At 36.5% G+C, this 19,182-nt stretch overlaps 1 long non-coding RNA gene across 1 annotated transcript; it reads left to right on the forward strand.

Annotated features, from left to right (window-relative positions):
- The first annotated feature begins 4,375 nt into the window (after nt 1-4,375).
- Nucleotides 4,376-12,625, forward strand: LOC117577313 (uncharacterized). The gene is made up of 3 exons (XR_004573119.2): nt 4,376-4,588; nt 12,006-12,180; nt 12,269-12,625. It is a non-coding gene; the product is annotated as an uncharacterized LOC117577313 (long non-coding RNA).
- Nucleotides 12,626-19,182: the final 6,557 nt, after the last annotated feature.

Genomic DNA, 19,182 nt, shown 5'->3' on the forward strand with positions numbered 1-19,182 from the left:
AGTGCCGAGGCATACTCGGCAATTTTGCGATCGGTGATTCTATGCACTCGGGTAAAGCCGGTGCCGGTGGTTATACGCTTCCGATACGCTTTGTAAAAAATTATGATTGGACCGGCACGATTGTATGTATGTACATACATATGTACGTTTTGTGTGTATGTATATTGAGATGCAAGAAATGCCGTCGGCTTTTTGTATTGTTTCAATTGTTCTTCAATATTGTTCAATAGGAAATGTGGAAAATCCGGGGTTTGTAAAGTGAAATTTTACCTGTTTTATGAGTTTTGGGTTTGTATATTCATCAATAACCGGAAAATCAGAAATTTTTATTACCTGTTTATAACACTATTGTAAATGCCTATATAATTACAAAAGGGTATTTTGCAAATTTGTGCAATTTCCATAAATTTCAGGAAAAAACCACCTGATATTTTATTTTGACCATTTGTCAAAGTAAAAAATACCAAAAATCATTCAAAGAAGTCAAAAGTCATAAAATCTACCCCGCGAGCCGCGACACACAAGCATCAATAGGGTGGGGGAAAAACACCCGAGTATTTGCACAGACACTCGCGAGTGTCTGATCAAACACTCGCGAGTGTCTGAGCAAAACACTCGCGAGTGTCAGAGCATTTCGTCAAGAGTGTCTAAAATGATCGGTTGCACGAAGAACAACCACCCGCGAGACACAAGTGTGTACAAGCCGAGTGCCTAAATGATCGGGTGCCGAATAGGCAAGTGCAAGAAAGGCTCGAGTATGACAATGACTCATACTCGCAGCACTCGCATGATTTTGAATAAGAGTGTGTCTCTCACTCGTTTTGCGAGTGCACGAGTAGCACTCGCACTCTTAAAAGTACGGGTGTGAGTCGAGTGTCGAAAATTTGCTACCCGTGACGATGTCTGATCAGTACGACAATATCCAAATGACCCGATTCATTTCTTGGGATGGAAACATTTTTAATAAAATTTCTGTCAGAGCAGCAAAAATGAAACACAATTGTGAGAAATATTTGACAGACGAGAATAGTGACGGCTCGAGAATAGTGATGGCTCGATTAATCATATGATACATATTAATCGATTAATTTGTTTCAATTAGCGATTTAATTGTCTCGAAAAATGGCTTTCGATTTATTGAATCATTAATCGATTATACTACAAAATAATTGCGACACTACAATATTACTCGCAAAATGAAAGACTTAATACAATTTTATAATGCCACCAACAACCAGTTATATGTATGCGTATACATATATTTGTATCTGTATGCATAGAGGCACTGCGATAGCTCTGGTGGTAGCCAGTCCGGGTTACAAACTTTTTTTATTTTTAATGGTATATAACACAGTATGTCAAGAAACTCTTTACACACTGAAAAAAACACATATTTTTTGACTTTGCGCCTTTAGTTATAATTTATAATGCTCCAAATCGAGCCGAAAATGAAGACAAACTGCAAGCAAGTGTGGAATGGTCGAAAAATGGATATTGACGAGCGGGCAGACCGCCTTATTATGGGCAAGGTCCGTCAAAACCCCTAAATTTTGACCAGAACCCTTGCCCAGGAGTTGGAAGAAGGGTGTGACACGGTCAATTCACATGAAACCGTCCGCCAACTAATTCTGCGGAACAAATACTCTTCAACCGTTTCAGTTTATGTTATTTTCAATGTAAAGTGTCTCGCACGGGACAAATTCCGTTATGGAATTACCCATATATTAATCTATTGAATATCAATTTTTATTTTATTCTTTTGCTACTGAAAATGTGATTTTCTTAAAAAAGTTTTAGTAATCTAAAATAGATTAAACTATTTTTACAATGTTGAATTTTTTGATTTTCTTTTTGTTGAAATATGTTAAACGCAAGTTCATGTATGAACATTGAAAAGCGAGATTCACCCCTCAATGTTTATTCTATTATTAGTTATTTTTATTTAATGCTGTAAATGTAATAGATACAAAATGAAATAAATAAATAAAATTAAATTCCGCCTTTTATCATGCCACGCCTACTTTTATTTAGTTGCTTAAAATGCCTTTGAATATATATTTCAATTTCAGGACCGATACCTTTCTTCGTTAAAAAGTTACAGCAGCGTTGCCAATTTAGCTATTTCCCCGCTAGATCTGACGGTTTTCAAAAGCAAAATGCGGGATAAATTGAAAACTAGCGGCTAGCGGAATTATGGCTATTTGCAACACAAACTTGATGGAACTTTAGTTTTTTAAAAACCATCTGGTACCTTTTGTGTATTTTTATGTTTTACTATGCCACACTTTAAAACCTTGGCAGTATTTTTGCATTGCATGGTAACAACATCGATATGCCAAAAGATCTTTGCATTTTTATCGATTTATAGTTTTTTACTAGTTTTATACTCTATATACATGACCATCTGGGTATTTCACAATTTCCAAAATGATCATGTGAAGCAGTTAAAATGCCCAAGATTTATAAACTAAAACCGCGACATGCTTGGTTGCAAGACCCCTTCTTTGAGAATTGGTTGCATCTAGATGCAGCCGATGATCAAAAAATGCTTTTGAAAATATTGCAAATGTATACATTAATGCGAATCTTTGTGATTTGCACGCACACATGCCAAGACAAACAACCATAAGTCTTCGTCATCTGCGTTTTCACAGACGAAAAAAATAACGTTCGTTCCGACTGTCTCTGAAAAAAACCTGCCAGCAAGAGGCGGCATTGTCTATTCATTGGTCAGCCCCATTGACCATTTGGGATAGTTGTGCGGGTACAAATTTCAAGAACAAACTGCACCAGAATAGGACATGATTGACGAAATTTACTAATCAAAAATACTTAATAAAAAAATCATAATAAAAATATTGTTTTACTAACGTAGCTTTATATTTTGGCTATCATCCTAATTGTCTGGCGGTTTCTAGCGTTTTTCATATGTTACTTTAGCTATTTTATGAGCAGAAAAATTGGCAACACTGAGTTACAGACGCATTGCTCCTACTTTCTTATATGAGGCTCAGTACATGGCTAGTTGGGCTCATTTTGTTGAATTAAAAAAAAATTATAAGTTAAATAAATTTTAAAAAAAAAATATAAAATTGTTGTAAAAAAATGAATTAGAATTGACCTCCAACATAATTGGAAAATGCGTATTTTTTTTAAATACATTAAAATGCCTTAAATACCTCGAATTACCTTATGTGCCTCATAGTGCAATCTTTAGCTTCACGGCGCGGACTAGGAATTCATTTTAGACACATGGTTTCATGGTGAAATTTTCTTAGAATTCTTCGTAGATTCCGATTATGGGGGACGATTTTTAGGATTTTTTGGACAGGAACAAATTGACCCGCCTTAATGTACATATATACGTATACGCATACATACAACACATACATAGAAGGCGTTTTTGCCCATACAAAACTATTTCTTTAATAACTGCGACAATTTTTATCTGATCGCAACCAAATTTTCAGCAATCATAAATACTATAGTTATTATTGTATATACCAAAATTCTAGCTTTACAATTACGCTTGTTTTTCGTTTTTTTTGATTTGCGGGGCGGAAGTGGGCGTGGCAAAAATTTGAAACAAACTTGATCTGCGTGCAAACATAACAAATGCTGTCAAAAAAAAATTATAACTCTATCTTTTATAGTCTCTGAGATCTAGATGTTCATACGGACAGACGGACATGGCTAGATCCTCTCGGCTGTTGTCGCTGATCAAGAATGGTTATACTTTATAGGGTCGGAGTTGCCTCCTTCTACCTGTCACATACATTTCCTGCCGGCACAAAGTTTTAATACCCTTCTACCCTATGGGTAGCGGGTATAACCAAAATCAGCAATCATAAATACTATAGTAATTGTTATCTATACCAAAATTCGCAACTCTAGCTTTCAAATTACGCTTGTTATTCGATTTTTTGATTTGCGGGGGCGCAAGTGGACGTGGCAAAATTTTGAAACAAACTTGATCTGCGTGCAAACATAACAAATGCTGTCGAAAAAAAAGTATAGCTCTATCTCTTATAGTCTCTGAGATCCAGTGTTTCATACGGACAGACACACAGACATGGCTATATCGTCTTGGCTGTTGACGCTGATCAAGAATATATATACTTTATAGGGTCGGAGATGCCTCCTTCTACCTGTTACATACATTTCCTGCCGGCACAAAGTTATAATACCCTTCTACCCTATGGGTAGCGGGTATAAAAAGTTTGTACCCCGAGCGGACTCGAACCCGAGTACCACAACATATTGGTCTTGCACTCTACCAATAGAGCTATCGCAGGCCTCTATGCATACAGATACAAACATATACGTATACGCATACATACTATACATACATAGAAGGCATTTTTCCCCATACATTCGTAACGAAATTTTCAGGAATCACAAATACCATTGCTATTATTGTATATACCAAAATTCTAGCTAATGATATTATACTTGTTATTATTAGCAGAGGAAAAGGTGTAGACCTTTGCTCGCGAGTGTCAAGAAAAGTGATGTTGTCTTTTCCAAAAACTACAAAGTGCAAATAACGACCACGAATTTCACCCCGCAGCCAAGGCATACTCTGCAGGTACGTTCAAGCTTGATGCTAGATACTTGTTTTATACATTGATTCCTCCCCGCTGCCCTCCTTTCGAGCATATGCGATTACGCATACCTATTAAGAATTGTTTTACATAATCCCGTAGGAGTGCGACGACGCACTAACACAACCACATACAACGCTAAACGTTTGTTCATCTTCGCCGCGTCTTTCGTTGTCTTTCTTTTCACACAACGTACAGCATTCTTTCGTTAACTGTAGTAGTGTGACTACAAACTACTACAGGCAACGCTAGAATAGTGTGTATAGTGCGACTGTGCCAGTGTCGTTTCACCTACACCGTACATCCCGTTTTTCGATCATTCGCGCAATACACCGAACTCCCCCGTTAGCTGTTGTAGTGTGACTACAAACTACTACAGTCAACACCGGTCTACAGTCGCGGGTGTCGCGCGCCGTATTCCTCGTGCTTCCTCGCCGAGCAGCTGCAGCCAATCCCACTGTTCATACATTGACATAGTGGTAGTGTGTCTATATCCGCCCACAAAACAATTGTACATTTCAATCGACGTTGGACCTGAGGACAATCCCAGAAGCATATATATAAATATTTTCGATAATTATCCAGAACCCGTGAAACAATAAATAAAGAAATTCAAAATCGGCTACTGTGTCTTTCGTTTTCCATCGAGATCTCCGCCCCGATCATGTACGAAGATTGGTCTCACACCTTGTGATACTCGACTGGTAGGGTTTCCGCAAACACAAAACTGTTATTTGGATCCCTGGACAGCGCTAGTTACCCCGGCGTTGTGACGATTCGTTACAGAGCATACCTCATACTCACATTATGTAGCAATTAAAATTATATAAACAAATTATATATTTTTGAAAACGGCATGCAACAATAGACATTGAATTTTCTGTTTCATTGACTAGTTCAAATGCTAATTTTTACATTAACCTTGGTCCTGCCTCAGTATACGTCAAGCGTTTACGACCAGGCTTTTCGCGAGGAGCATCATCTTAAGAAACTAAATTTTGAACGAGGATGCAATCCATTGCGCTTGCTTTTCTGTTGCATTTTGGCGAATTATTGTTAATCAATCCGAAAAACTGCTTAAGCTTATCTTTTACTAGATGCTAGATTTTCAACTTGGTGGCGGATCTGTTATCAAAATAAGCGAAAAACTGAACTTAGAAATTAATAACTAAAAATAATAATAAACGAGCACTTCACAAAAGCTGTGTGGATCTCCTGTGGTGGACAAACCGCTCTAGTGGACGAGGTTAGGTTCACTTTTGTGAAAAGAGACTAAGAAACAACAATTAACAAGTATAAACAACGACATTTGCATACTCACAGATAATTTAAATGCAGCTAGCTCGGTTCACTGAGTTTTTCTCTGATTTGTTAATTTAACACATAACTTGCAAACATCACGATTGCAAGAAAAAAATCAAAAACTTTTTCCGGAAAACTTTTTGACATTTATCTCTACTCAAAAAGGCAATCGCTTGTTCATTTTGGGTTTGTCTTAAAGCGAACAGCTGACTAACAATCCAAGCTATTCAATCTGCAAGTACTATGGCCCACCAATTGATGCCGCTATTTAAAGCTTTCAGAATCACGGACAACATTACCTCCACTTATAATTAAATAGTATAAATTAAATATGACAACTATAATTACAAATTATTCAAATAAAAAAAAAAATGGAAGTATATAGAAGAAAAAAATTGAATACTTTTCGGATGTTCTAATTTTTGGCTTCGACAAGCGGCCTATTACAAACGGATGGTACAAAACTGAGTACGAGTACATGCCGTTTTTTTTGTTTTTGAATTATTACTGTTGATGCCAGATGATGGCGATCGATTGATATCGATAGTGACAAAGTTAGTATACTGCGCGTGTGACAAAGTCACACTGATCTAGTTTCTCCTCATGTTGGTCACCTTGCCCACTTTTAGTGAAGTGTTTTTTATTTATCTGAAGACGCCCCCTACACATTTTGGTCCTTGGCTTGGCATTGGGTTTTTCAATATAAGTAATACACTTTCTTCATACATTCTCCATACATTTTGTGCAAGTGTCGTGTTCGCGCCATATTCTTTTTTTCCTTGTACCTTATATATATGTATGTGACACAGCTTTTCACCGGAATTTTTTCGCTATCTTTTCTACTTTGTGTATACGTTGCACAGTATACATATATACAGTGGATCGCAGCTTATTTCGTGCAGTCGCAAACTCAAGTTTTGAACCTTCACTGCTACTAAACCATCAAAGATATTCAAAAAATTTAAATGAAGGTTGGTAAAGCAGAATTTGTAGATTTGAAATTAATAAGAAAAATTTTCTTAATTACTAAAGTAAAACATTGAGATGAAAAAAAAATGTTGGGCTTTTTTTATGCCGCAGCTTATTTCGTGCACTTCAAGAATTTTTATTTAAAAATTCGAAAAATTAGCCTAATATTTTGTGTTGCCTCCTCTCTGCTTTAGGACAGCCTTCAGACGGGTTTTCCATTGACGATATCAATTTTTTGGTCGTTACGACTGGAATTTTTTGCCATTCTTCAAGCAAAGCAGATTTTAAATGCGTTTTTAATCGAAATCTGTAATTTCCGAATAGCCAAGTCCAAAATTTGCCATAGATTTTTTATCACATTTAAATCTGGTACTTGTGCGAGATGTAAGCGCTAGTCCCGATTTTTCTTGTTAATAAATTATTTTTTTTCGAACTACTCGACCATTAAAGTTGTGTTCGTGCAGGACCCGGCGGCTCACTGAATCCGGGCTACACTTCTTGCCCATTTCATCCTCTATCTCCACAGCCAATTTTGGAGGCGATAGCTTCAGATTTGTTTATCTTTTCTTACTATGCGATGCTCCTCTTGTTCGCTAAAAATTTTATTTGGTGCATTTCGACCTTTATTTTCCACCCAATTTTCACGAATAAAGCGTTAAATTATATATTGTACAGTGCTAAAGCTTAGTGAAAACTTCTTCGCTATAGCACGCTGGCTGTTCCCATCTTTAAAATATTTAAGAACTAATTCTCGTTGTTTAATAGTTGTTCGAGGTGCCTTGTTTGTAATTCCCCAAAATTTTCGTATATTAATGTCTCAAATGTCAAAATACTTATTAAATCTTTTTAGTTTAAACTACCAAAAATACCAAATCTAGCGTGAAAACCTAATATTCTAGTCAAAAAAGTTAGAATTTCGTCTATATAAAATGTCTGCACGAAATAAGCTGCGGCATAAAAAAAGCCTAACATTGTTTTTTTTTATCTCAATGTTTTACTTTTGTAATTAAGATTTAATTTAATTAATTTAATTAATTTAATTTTTCTTATTAATTTCAAATCTACAAATTCTGCTTTACCAACCTTCATTTTAAATTTTGAAATATCTTTGATGGTTTAGTAGCAGTGGAGGTTTCAAACTTTTGGTTTTGCGACTGCACGAAAATAAGCTGCGATCCACTGTATATAAATTACCCAAGTTTCCGGGTCAACCAGGAGTGAAGTATCCGCTCCTCCTGTGTACTCCAGTGGCTGCCGGCTCCCTCCAGTTGACACCGAAGTATTGCGTGGGGATTACTTGCGGTGGCCGACCTTCCGTGATCTTTTCACGGCCATCTTCGTCAACAATCCGAGGTTGACTCCGGTTGAGAAACTTTTCCATCTAAATACAAAGACCGCAGCTGAGGCCAATGAGATCGTAGCCAAATTTCCGCTGACGAACGATGGTTTCGCGTCGGCTTGGTGTGCTAACTGCGAGCGATTCGAAAACAAGCGCTTGTTGATAACGAGCCAATTAAAAATGCTCTTTAACCTGTCCACGGTTTCGCAAGAGTCGGGGGCAGCGATTAAGGAGCTGCATGGCACGATTCAGCAGTGCTTGACCGCTCTTGACCACTCAGACATTTCAGTCTCTAGTCCTTTCGCCGACTGCATCCTGGTCTTTCTTTGCTCATCCAAGCTCCTCAAACTTACACTCTCACTATGGGAGTAATCATTGTGGACAAGTCCAAGATTCCCGCATGGCAGGACATGAGCACGTTCCTCAACGAGCGTTATCGTACACTCGAGGCTGTTGAGGTCGTGAAGCAAACTTTCAACTCGCAGAACTCTACCGCTGGACCATCTTGTCCACAACAGAGTTCAAAGCGAGTTAACTCTTTCAAGGCCCGAGTCACTCAGCGAAGCAAATCGTGTGACTTGTGTTCAAAAGAGAATCACACTGTCCGGGTCTGTACAAGCTTCCTTGAAATGTCGGCCAATGATAGGATGACCTACATCAAACAGAAAAGCCTCTGTTTGAATTGTTTTGCTAGAGGTCACCAACTCTGAGAGTGTACGAGTGCGCACAATTGCTTCACATGCAAGGGCGGCACCACACTCTTCTCCATCGGGGCGACAGTGCCCACAATGGTGCCTCGTCCTCTTCCACTTCAGTCACATTTTCCAACATACAGTCCACTCTGAATCACTCGGCAACAAATGTGCAAAATTACTTTGCTATTAACGATCAGAACGTCCTTCTCGGCACGGCGGTTGTCAATGTATGCCATCTAGGTACTACATACACCGCACGAGCACTAATCGACTCGGGGTCCAAGGCGACTTTCATTTCTGAGCGTCTATTCCAGCGCATAAACTTGCCATTCCAATCCGTGCAAGCCCAAGTATCTGGGCTGAATCATGCAATTGCGGCCCAACCGCAGAAGTTATGCAGCTTCAGCATTGGTACTCCAACGAAGCCGAGGCTCCATATCGAGACCTCAGCGTTCGTCATTCCACAATTGGCAGACAAGCTGCCATCATTCCGTGTGCCGAAAGGCTTCATAAAGGATCTACCAGCGATTGAACTGGCAGATCCATACTTCTACAAAAGTGCTCAGATTGACATTTTAATTGGCGCGGATATCCTTCCGTCAGTCATCCTCCCAGAATGTGTCGACAACTGTCTCTGCGTTTTCGACGAGAGTCGCCATCCAAGCAGACGATCAACTCGACAGATTAAGCTCCAAATTTTGGGAGGCGGAGTATATTCCGTCGAAGCTGGTTAGCTGCGAAAACACAACTTCACGTGGCAGATATCGGGTGACTCTTCCATTTCGGAAGCCCGTCACCACTCCTAATTTTTATCTGTCTCATCATTCATTCAAACCAGATAGGCACCGACACAAAGACGAATAACCTCCTACTTCGTTTCTCTATTTCGTCGTCCTGTGTGCTGTCCTATACTGTCCTGTTCCATGTGTCATTGACAATGTAAAGAAGCTACTGTAATAATCATTTGTTCTTGTTTCATTCCATGTTGCATGCCCTTCTCTGTGCGGATGGGCCTCGATTTAAGGAAACGAAAAAGTGGATGTTTACCCAACATACACGGAGGTAACAGAGCAAAAGAAAAAATTCAGACAAGCCAAGATTGAAATTTCAGAGAGTGTAGCTAAGGTTTCTCTGCAAAACCTTTTGGAACATACGGCTTTTCGTATCGTAAAACTACAAGAGGAATTAATACAAAATTTATTGGTCAATCAACGTACCGATCTATTGTCTGCTGAGCTCATCGTAAGCTATGGATTCGATGGCAGTACAGGACAAGCGAATTATAACCAGGCATTTGCAGATAAAAGATTGTGCGATGCAGATTCATGCCTTTTTGCCACCACTATAATGCCTCTACGACTGATCGATTCCTCCGGGAATTTGTTGTGGAACAACAGAACACCTCAATCAGTAAGATTCTGTCGTCCACTCAAATTGGAGTTTCTTAAAGAAACAAAGGAAACAATATTGCAAGAGAAGAGAGACACTGACCGACAAATTCGTGAATTAGAACCGTGTAAAATATCAGTAAATCAAAATCAAAGTATATATGTAAGATTTAGTCCGTATCTTACAGCAATTGATGGAAAAGTACTGAATGTAGCCAAAAAGATTTCCTCGGAAATGAAAATTTCAAGTGCCTTCAATTTATGCCAATAATGCATAATTTAAAATATGGTGTGAGCCCACTGCATTGCTGGATACGATTTTTTCAATTTATCCTACATGCTGGATATAAGCTCGAGATAAAAAAATGGCGAATTACAAATGCAAGTGAAAGAAATGCGAGAAATGTAAGGCACATATACAGAAAATGTTTTGGGAAAAACTCTCGTTGAAAGTCGATCAGCATAAACAGGCTGGATTCGGAAATACCAACACGGGGAACACCGCACGTCGCGCATTTGAAAATTATGAAAGTTTTTCAGAAATTACTGGGATTGATGGATGGACAAATTATCTACAATTTGAGAATCATTTTGATATGTTTGTCCTGTCAGCTGCCAATAAATTTGAAGAAAATTTGAATCATATTGTCATCAAACTGGAGAATTGATGATTGATACTTATCCGTGGCTGCCGATGACACAAAACAGTGCATAAAATTATTGTGCACTCTGCGCAAATAATGGAAAATACGGTGCTTCCAGTCGGCTGTTTTGGTGAAGAAGCGTCTGAGTCTCGCAACAAAATTTATAAGTCTGACAGTCTTCACCATTCAAGAAAGCACAGCAGACTTCATTCCTTCGCGGATGTATTCAATCGCGCAATGGATTCATCAGATCCAATAATTTCCTCGATAAATTTGTCGAGGCGCATAAAGAACATAAAAGTCTCTCGCTTCGTACTGACTTAATCCAGTTGCTTTTGTGTGAGTATGAAAATGACAATATTAGTTTCAAAGAAGACGATTTTGAAGACTCCTGCTTATTTCTTCTCGAAAATATTGAAATTGAAAATGAAGAAAATTGAATAAAAAATGAAAAAAAAAATGTTAAATAAAATTGTTTTTTTTTTTTTTTTAAGTGTGACAGTACTTTGATTTCACGTTATTCGCTTAGACGAACCTCTTATCATGCAAAAGAATTCTTTCGTGAATAATTTCCATGTTTTTGATCCGATCGACACAAATTTCCAGGGCACATCCGGGCTAGGATTTATACTATGTCTACCAAAAATGGGGTGTTTTGCTCTAAAATTGCCCAAAATATTCAATTTTTCTCGATTTTTGTGCGCGGTAGATGTCTTGCCACGACCACTTTTATATGATACATTCTTTGGGAATATAGTAACGTAATACCGAAAACTGCAGTAAAAAATCTCTTATGGTTTACTCATAATATTAATGTCAGCTAAAATGGAAAATGCCCCACAGGATGTAGCAAAATAGCTTAAAACAAATTTCCAATTGGCATCAGTGGTGCCAGTTTTAGCAATTTAGTTGCTAGATCTAGCAACTTTTCAAAATATTTGCAACTTTTTTTTTGAAAATGCTATTAGATACAAATTTTAGCAATTTTTCATTTATACTTTACTTAAAGCCTTTATATTTTGTATTCCCTTTTTGCCATTCACTGCAAAAATTGCGATTAATAGTTCAGCTTGCCAAGGTGCCGCAAACATAAAACTGGGCAGAACCAAGTGCACTTACACATAATAAAAAATGTCCTTGCGGTGCATTTCATGGAGGACTTACATAAAGACATTGGAAACGCTGCATTTAGCCTTTTATTGGATGAGTCCACTGACATTGGTGTAACAAAAATTCTTGGTTAGTTTTTGATATTATATTTTGATATTATTTTATGTTGATATTTTCGTTTATGTACCTGTATATGTAAATTTTCTTAAATCTTTAGGAGTCGCCATTAGCTATTTTAGCAAATCCAAAGGGGACATTTTTAGGCCTCGGACAAGTTGAGACAGCAGATGCAATTTCGATAGCAGATACCATAAAGAAGTTGCTGTTAACCAAAAATTTAAGCATTGGCAATATGATTGGTATCGGCACAGATAACGCTAGTGTAATGACTGGCTCAAAAAAAAAGTGTTTACACCGAATTGAGAAAATCTGTACCGTCTCTCAAGCTCATAAAATGCGTATGCCACTCAATTCAACTGGCAGTAACAAAGGCTTGCACGAAGGTATTGCCGGACTGCTTAGAATATCTTGTGCATGAGACTTACTCATGGTTTTGCTCAAGTCGCCAGTTACAATACAAAAAAACTGTATCAATGTTTAAATGATGAGCAGGTATATGTACATATGAACACATGTATTAACAAAAATAATCAGAATTGTGATCGTCTGCTATTAATTTACTAACGATATATGTGATGAAGCTTACTTTTTTGGTGTGTACCAGTTACATGTTATTTGCAAACATTTTCTGTATAAATTTAATCAACTGTTTATTTATTATTATTTAGAATCCTTTGAAAATACCAAGAGTGTGCGACACAAATTTAATCAACTGTTTATTTATTATTATTTAGAATCCTTTGAAAATACCAAGAGTGTGCGACACAAGATGGCTATCCATTGAGAATGCAGTTTCCCGAATCGCGGACCAGTGGACAGAACTAAAACTCCACTTTGAGTTAGCAGCCACTTCTGAGAAGTGTCATAAGGGCACATATCCTCAACGGGCTCTATAAAGATGATGTAAATTACCTTTATTTATTATTTTTGAGGCCTAATAAAAAACTTTCAAAGTAGAAATGGCAATCCAACCCAACTATATTCGGATGTCATAATGGCCATAAACTCTTTGAAAGTGAAAATTATACCACCTGATTGCGAAATCAATATTTTAAAGGGATGACTTTAAAGACAAAGCAGATGCGAACATATATTTAGAGTATGCTTTGAAAAAAAGATTAAAGAACTTAATTTTCAATCACATGAGATGGAAATTAGAACAATTTGTATGGACTTTATTATTGAGTTAATAATCCAACTTCGAGAAAGGTAGTATAATGACTTTGATCTCAGAATTTAAAAATTAACATTTTTATTTTAAGATTGCCAGAAAACATTAAAATAATGCAACACGTCAATTTGTTTTCAGTTCAAAATATACTAAGACCCTCTAAATCTGAAGATATTCTCGATGTCTTAGAATATTTTGAATGTCAAGACATTGACAACATTAAAATCAAAATGGATAAAATAAATTTTATTAAATGGGAATGTGTGGATGACAACATCAAATTTTGGACTGAAGTCCCGAATTATAAGGACGCTGGGAACCAAAATCCTTTCAATGAATTAGCAGATTTTGCGCTCAAAATCTTTTCCCTGCCATGGTCGAACGCTGAAGTTGAGCGAATATTCTCCCAAATGAATATAGTAAAAAATAAATTACGCAACCGTATGAGCCTTAAGACATTAAATGCGATATTACATATAAGGTTAGATGAATTTGAATAATTTTAAAATAAATTAAATATTAACTTGATATATGTATTTAAACAGGTATGGACTACATAGGCATGACAAATGTTGCCACAACTATGTACTTCCCTACGAGTACTTAGTCAAAATTTCAGCAAACGAGAAGTACACGGATAATATCGAAGCAGATGAATTAGACGAAATTCTAACTATTTTGTAATGTTAAGAAAAAAAGATATAAAATTCTGTTTATTTTAATTTTTTTATTTTTAATTTTAATATTTTATTTTCAAATTAATTAAAAATGTGCATACTGTTTGAAAAAGAACATTTACAAGATTTAGCAATTTTTTTTTGGCATTTTTTTTTATATTTTTTTAGCAATTATTAGCAACTTTTTTTCTCAAATCTAGCAACTTTTACTCCAGAGAATCTGGCAGCACTGATTGACATAAAGGCCTCTCACCATAAAAACGCAAATCTGCTTGCATAGTTCTCCTGATTTTTCATAGCCATCGTCCATAAAACCTTTCACTTCGTCATGGTGGGAATTATATTGTAGCCCTTTCCGTATTGACATCTCATCAAACAATAATACGGCATTCTTATTGTTGTCATCCATTTTTGAAAATATTTCTTTCAATGCATTTATTAAGTGGTTATTCAGACCCGGAGTCATATTTTTGATTGGCGCCCATCTCAATAACGATGATTTCGATGGAAGATTCAAGTCAAGATCATCCCTCATAAATGAATACGCCTTAGCTGAATAAAAATTAATCCTTTGAGCTATTAGTCTTTCTTTATCTTGCCACTTTTTTGTGTTGCTCTTTATCAACATCTTGCAGAATGTGTTTGAATTCTCTGATAATCCTTTCTTGTCGAGAATTCCAAATAGATTGCTGTCATTTTTTTTATATTTTAAATATTTCAGTTTTCTTACTTTTTCATTTCTTAATTTCATTTGTAGCAGCCTTATATACATATTATTCTTTCTTTTCTCTTTATTCAGTTTTTCAATAGTTGACCAGTATTTGTTCCTATAATGCATTTCGTTTTGCTCTTTTCTTAGGCAATTGTCGCAAAAGTTATTAACATTATTTTTGTTTTTGTTTTCATATATTGGGCTCTCTGCCTTTTCCACACAATCAATGCTTGTGGGCTCCGGTGGCTTATGTGCACTTTGAAAAATTGAAATTGGTTCAATCTCTTCACAAAATGAAAACACATCAGTGCTCTCTGTGAACAAACAAGTATTTAAATTTAGCTTCGGCTCATCTACTAAACGCAGAGTCGGCAAAGCCCCTGCTTTTAATTTTTTACCCCCTAAATACTTCGACTCAAAATGTATGTTACATATTACCGCCCTGTCAATATTGACTCCCTTCTCCAATTTACATTTCGAAACCCATTCGCGACGGAGAGTTTCATTTTTCGGGAAGCGGAACAAACGGACAGGAAAGTACTCTGAGCTATCCCTATAGCTTCGCTGGCATGAATCAATGCTGCAAGTCAACCCACTTTTCCTGACATCTTTTTTTATTACATTAGCCATTTTAATATTTTATAAAATTAAAAAAATGCAAGCAATTTATCTCTTTAAAAATCGACGCAAGTCTTTTGAGCATAACAGCTGTAAAGTCAGCGAAAGCACGCGCGCTAAGTTTGAATATTTTTTTTCGGTGAACTTTGTTTTTCATTTATTTATGTATGTTGAAAGTTATTAATAAAAAAAAAGAAGTCATGGATAACAATTTCACAGGTTTGTACTATATGTTAACTTTAAAAAAATTAATCAAATTGTGTATGTTTATACTAATATGTTGTAATTTTTTAAAAGCTTTTTAAGCTGGATTTTGAAGAACAATTTTCAACTTTGGAAAGGATTTTGAAAATGAAGTTAGCAAAAGTTAGCAAAAACTTCAAGTGTATGTTGTAGTGTTGTCAATTCTTAATCCATCAATAGTTGTCTTATTCTGCATTATTCCGCACAATTGGCACAATTTGCGTTTTTCTCAGGGAACCTCACTTTTGCCAACGCAGATTTGTTCGCAATATGGAACAGAGAGAAAGGCCAGCGTGAGCAGGAGATGGCAATACGTTGTTATTTTGAACAGCATGCCAACAACAATGTAATTGATGAAGTTTTTAGGGGAAAAAGTAAGCAATTCTGCAAACACTTGCATTACATTTGGCGAGGATGTAACAGAAATTATAAATACTTTGAAAAGAAACATTCAAAATGGCTATACGGCACTACGGCTTTGCCTTTAATAAGGCCGATTGGAAGACCATTAATTCCATTTTTGTTGAAAGGCGAAAGGGCTCAAAGGCTGCAAGCAGCGGAACTATCAAGCTCGCAGAGCAATGAAGTCCTCTTGCTACTCCAAGCAGCAAGCGCAGCTGCTCGAAGACAAGGACTGCATGATCTCTCTGCAGTTTTAAAAATACTTGCAAGTACCCCGGAGAAAGCCAAGCAAGTCAGTGAATGCTTAACAAAACCAGTTGAGGAAGTACGTGCGTCAAAAGATAAGCCATTGGCAATAATATTGGACCAAAGATTTTCGAAGGAGCAGTATTGTGTTTTACGAGACGATTTAAGGAAACGAAAAGTGGATGTTTACCCAACATACACGGAGGTAACAGAGCAAAAGAAAAAATTCAGACAAGCCAAGATTGAAATTTCAGAGAGTGTAGCTAAGGTTTCTCTGCAAAACCTTTTGGAACATACGGCTTTTCGTATCGTAAAACTACAAGAGGAATTAATACAAAATTTATTGGTCAATCAACGTACCGATCTATTGTCTGCTGAGCTCATCGTAAGCTATGGATTCGATGGCAGTACAGGACAAGCGAATTATAACCAGGCATTTGCAGATAAAAGATTGTGCGATGCAGATTCATGCCTTTTTGCCACCACTATAATGCCTCTACGACTGATCGATTCCTCCGGGAATTTGTTGTGGAACAACAGAACACCTCAATCAGTAAGATTCTGTCGTCAACTCAAATTGGAGTTTCTTAAAGAAACAAAGGAAACAATATTGCAAGAGAAGAGAGACACTGACCGACAAATTCGTGAATTAGAACCGTGTAAAATATCAGTAAATCAAAATCAAAGTATATATGTAAGATTTAGTCCGTATCTTACAGCAATTGATGGAAAAAGTACTGAATGTAGCCAAAAAGATTTCCTCGGAAATGAAAATTTCAAGTGCCTTCAATTTATGCCAATAATGCATAATTTAAAATATGGTGTGAGCCCACTGCATTGCTGGATACGATTTTTTCAATTTATCCTACATGCTGGATATAAGCTCGAGATAAAAAAATGGCGAATTACAAATGCAAGTGAAAGAAATGCGATGATGGAACGTAAGGCACATACATATACAGAAAATGTTTTGGGAAAAACTCTCGTTGAAAGTCGATCAGCATAAACAGGCTGGATTCGGAAATACCAACACGGGGAACACCGCACGTCGCGCATTTGAAAATTATGAAAGTTTTTCAGAAATTACTGGGATTGATGGAACAAATTATCTACAATTTGAGAATCATTTTGATATGTTTGTCCTGTCAGCTGCCAATAAATTTGAAGAAAATTTGAATCATATTGTCATCAAACTGGAGAATTGATGATTGATACTTATCCGTGGCTGCCGATGACACAAACAGTGCATAAAATTATTGTGCACTCTGCGCAAATAATGGAAAATACGGTGCTTCCAGTCGGCTGTTTTGGTGAAGAAGCGTCTGAGTCTCGCAACAAAATTTATAAGTCTGACAGGCTTCACCATTCAAGAAAGCACAGCAGACTTCATTCCTTCGCGGATGTATTCAATCGCGCAATGGATTCATCAGATCCAATAATTTCCTCGATAAATTTGTCGAGGCGCATAAAGAACATAAAAGTCTCTCGCTTCGTACTGACTTAATCCAGTTGCTTTTGTGTGAGTATGAAAATGACAATATTAGTTTCAAAGAAGACGATTTTGAAGACTCCTGCTTATTTCTTCTCGAAAATATTGAAATTGAAAATGAAGAAATTGAATAAAAAATGAAAAAAAAATGTTAAATAAAAATTGGTTTTCTTTTTTAAGTGTGACAGTACTTTGATTTCACGTTATTCGCTTAGACGAACCTCTTATCATGCAAAAGAATTCTTTCGTGAATAATTTCCATGTTTTTGATCCGATCGACACAATTTCCAGGGCACATCCGGGCTAGGATTTATACTATGTCTACCAAAAATGGGGTGTTTTGCTCTAAAATTGCCCAAAATATTCAATTTTTCTCGATTTTTGTGCGCGGTAGATGTCTTGCCACGACCACTTTTATATGATACATTCTTTGGGAATATAGTAACGTAATACCGAAAACTGCAGTAAAAAATCTCTTATGGTTTACTCATAATATTAATGTCAGCTAAAATGGAAAATGCCCCACAGGATGTAGCAAAATAGCTTAAAACAAATTTCCAATTGGCATCAGTGGTGCCAGTTTAGCAATTTAGTTGCTAGATCTAGCAACTTTTCAAAATATTTGCAACTTTTTTTTTGAAAATGCTATTAGATACAAATTTAGCAACTTTTTATTTTTTTTTTTAGCAATTTTAGCTATTTTAGCAATTACTTAAAGCCTTTATATTTTGTATTCCCTTTTTGCCATTCACTGCAAAAATTGCGATTAATAGTTCAGCTTGCCAAGGTGCCGCAAACATAAAACTGGGCAGAACCAAGTGCACTTACACATAATAAAAAATGTCCTTGCGGTGCATTTCATGGAGGACTTACATAAAGACATTGGAAACGCTGCATTTAGCCTTTTATTGGATGAGTCCACTGACATTGGTGTAACAAAAATTCTTGGTTAGTTTTTGATATTATATTTTGATATTATTTTATGTTGATATTTTCGTTTATGTACCTGTATATGTAATTTTCTTAAATCTTTAGGAGTCGCCATTAGCTATTTTAGCAAATCCAAAGGGGACATTTTTAGGCCTCGGACAAGTTGAGACAGCAGATGCAATTTCGATAGCAGATACCATAAAGAAGTTGCTGTTAACCAAAAATTTAAGCATTGGCAATATGATTGGTATCGGCACAGATAACGCTAGTGTAATGACTGGCTCAAAAAAAAGTGTTTACACCGAATTGAGAAAATCTGTACCGTCTCTCAAGCTCATAAAATGCGTATGCCACTCAATTCAACTGGCAGTAACAAAGGCTTGCACGAAGGTATTGCCGGACTGCTTAGAATATCTTGTGCATGAGACTTACTCATGGTTTTGCTCAAGTCGCCAGTTACAATACAAAAAACTGTATCAATGTTTAAATGATGAGCAGGTATATGTACATATGAACACATGTA

The sequence above is a fragment of the Drosophila albomicans genome, chromosome 2R (assembly GCF_009650485.2).
Source record: "Drosophila albomicans strain 15112-1751.03 chromosome 2R, ASM965048v2, whole genome shotgun sequence".
Classification (NCBI taxonomy): domain Eukaryota; kingdom Metazoa; phylum Arthropoda; class Insecta; order Diptera; family Drosophilidae; genus Drosophila; species Drosophila albomicans.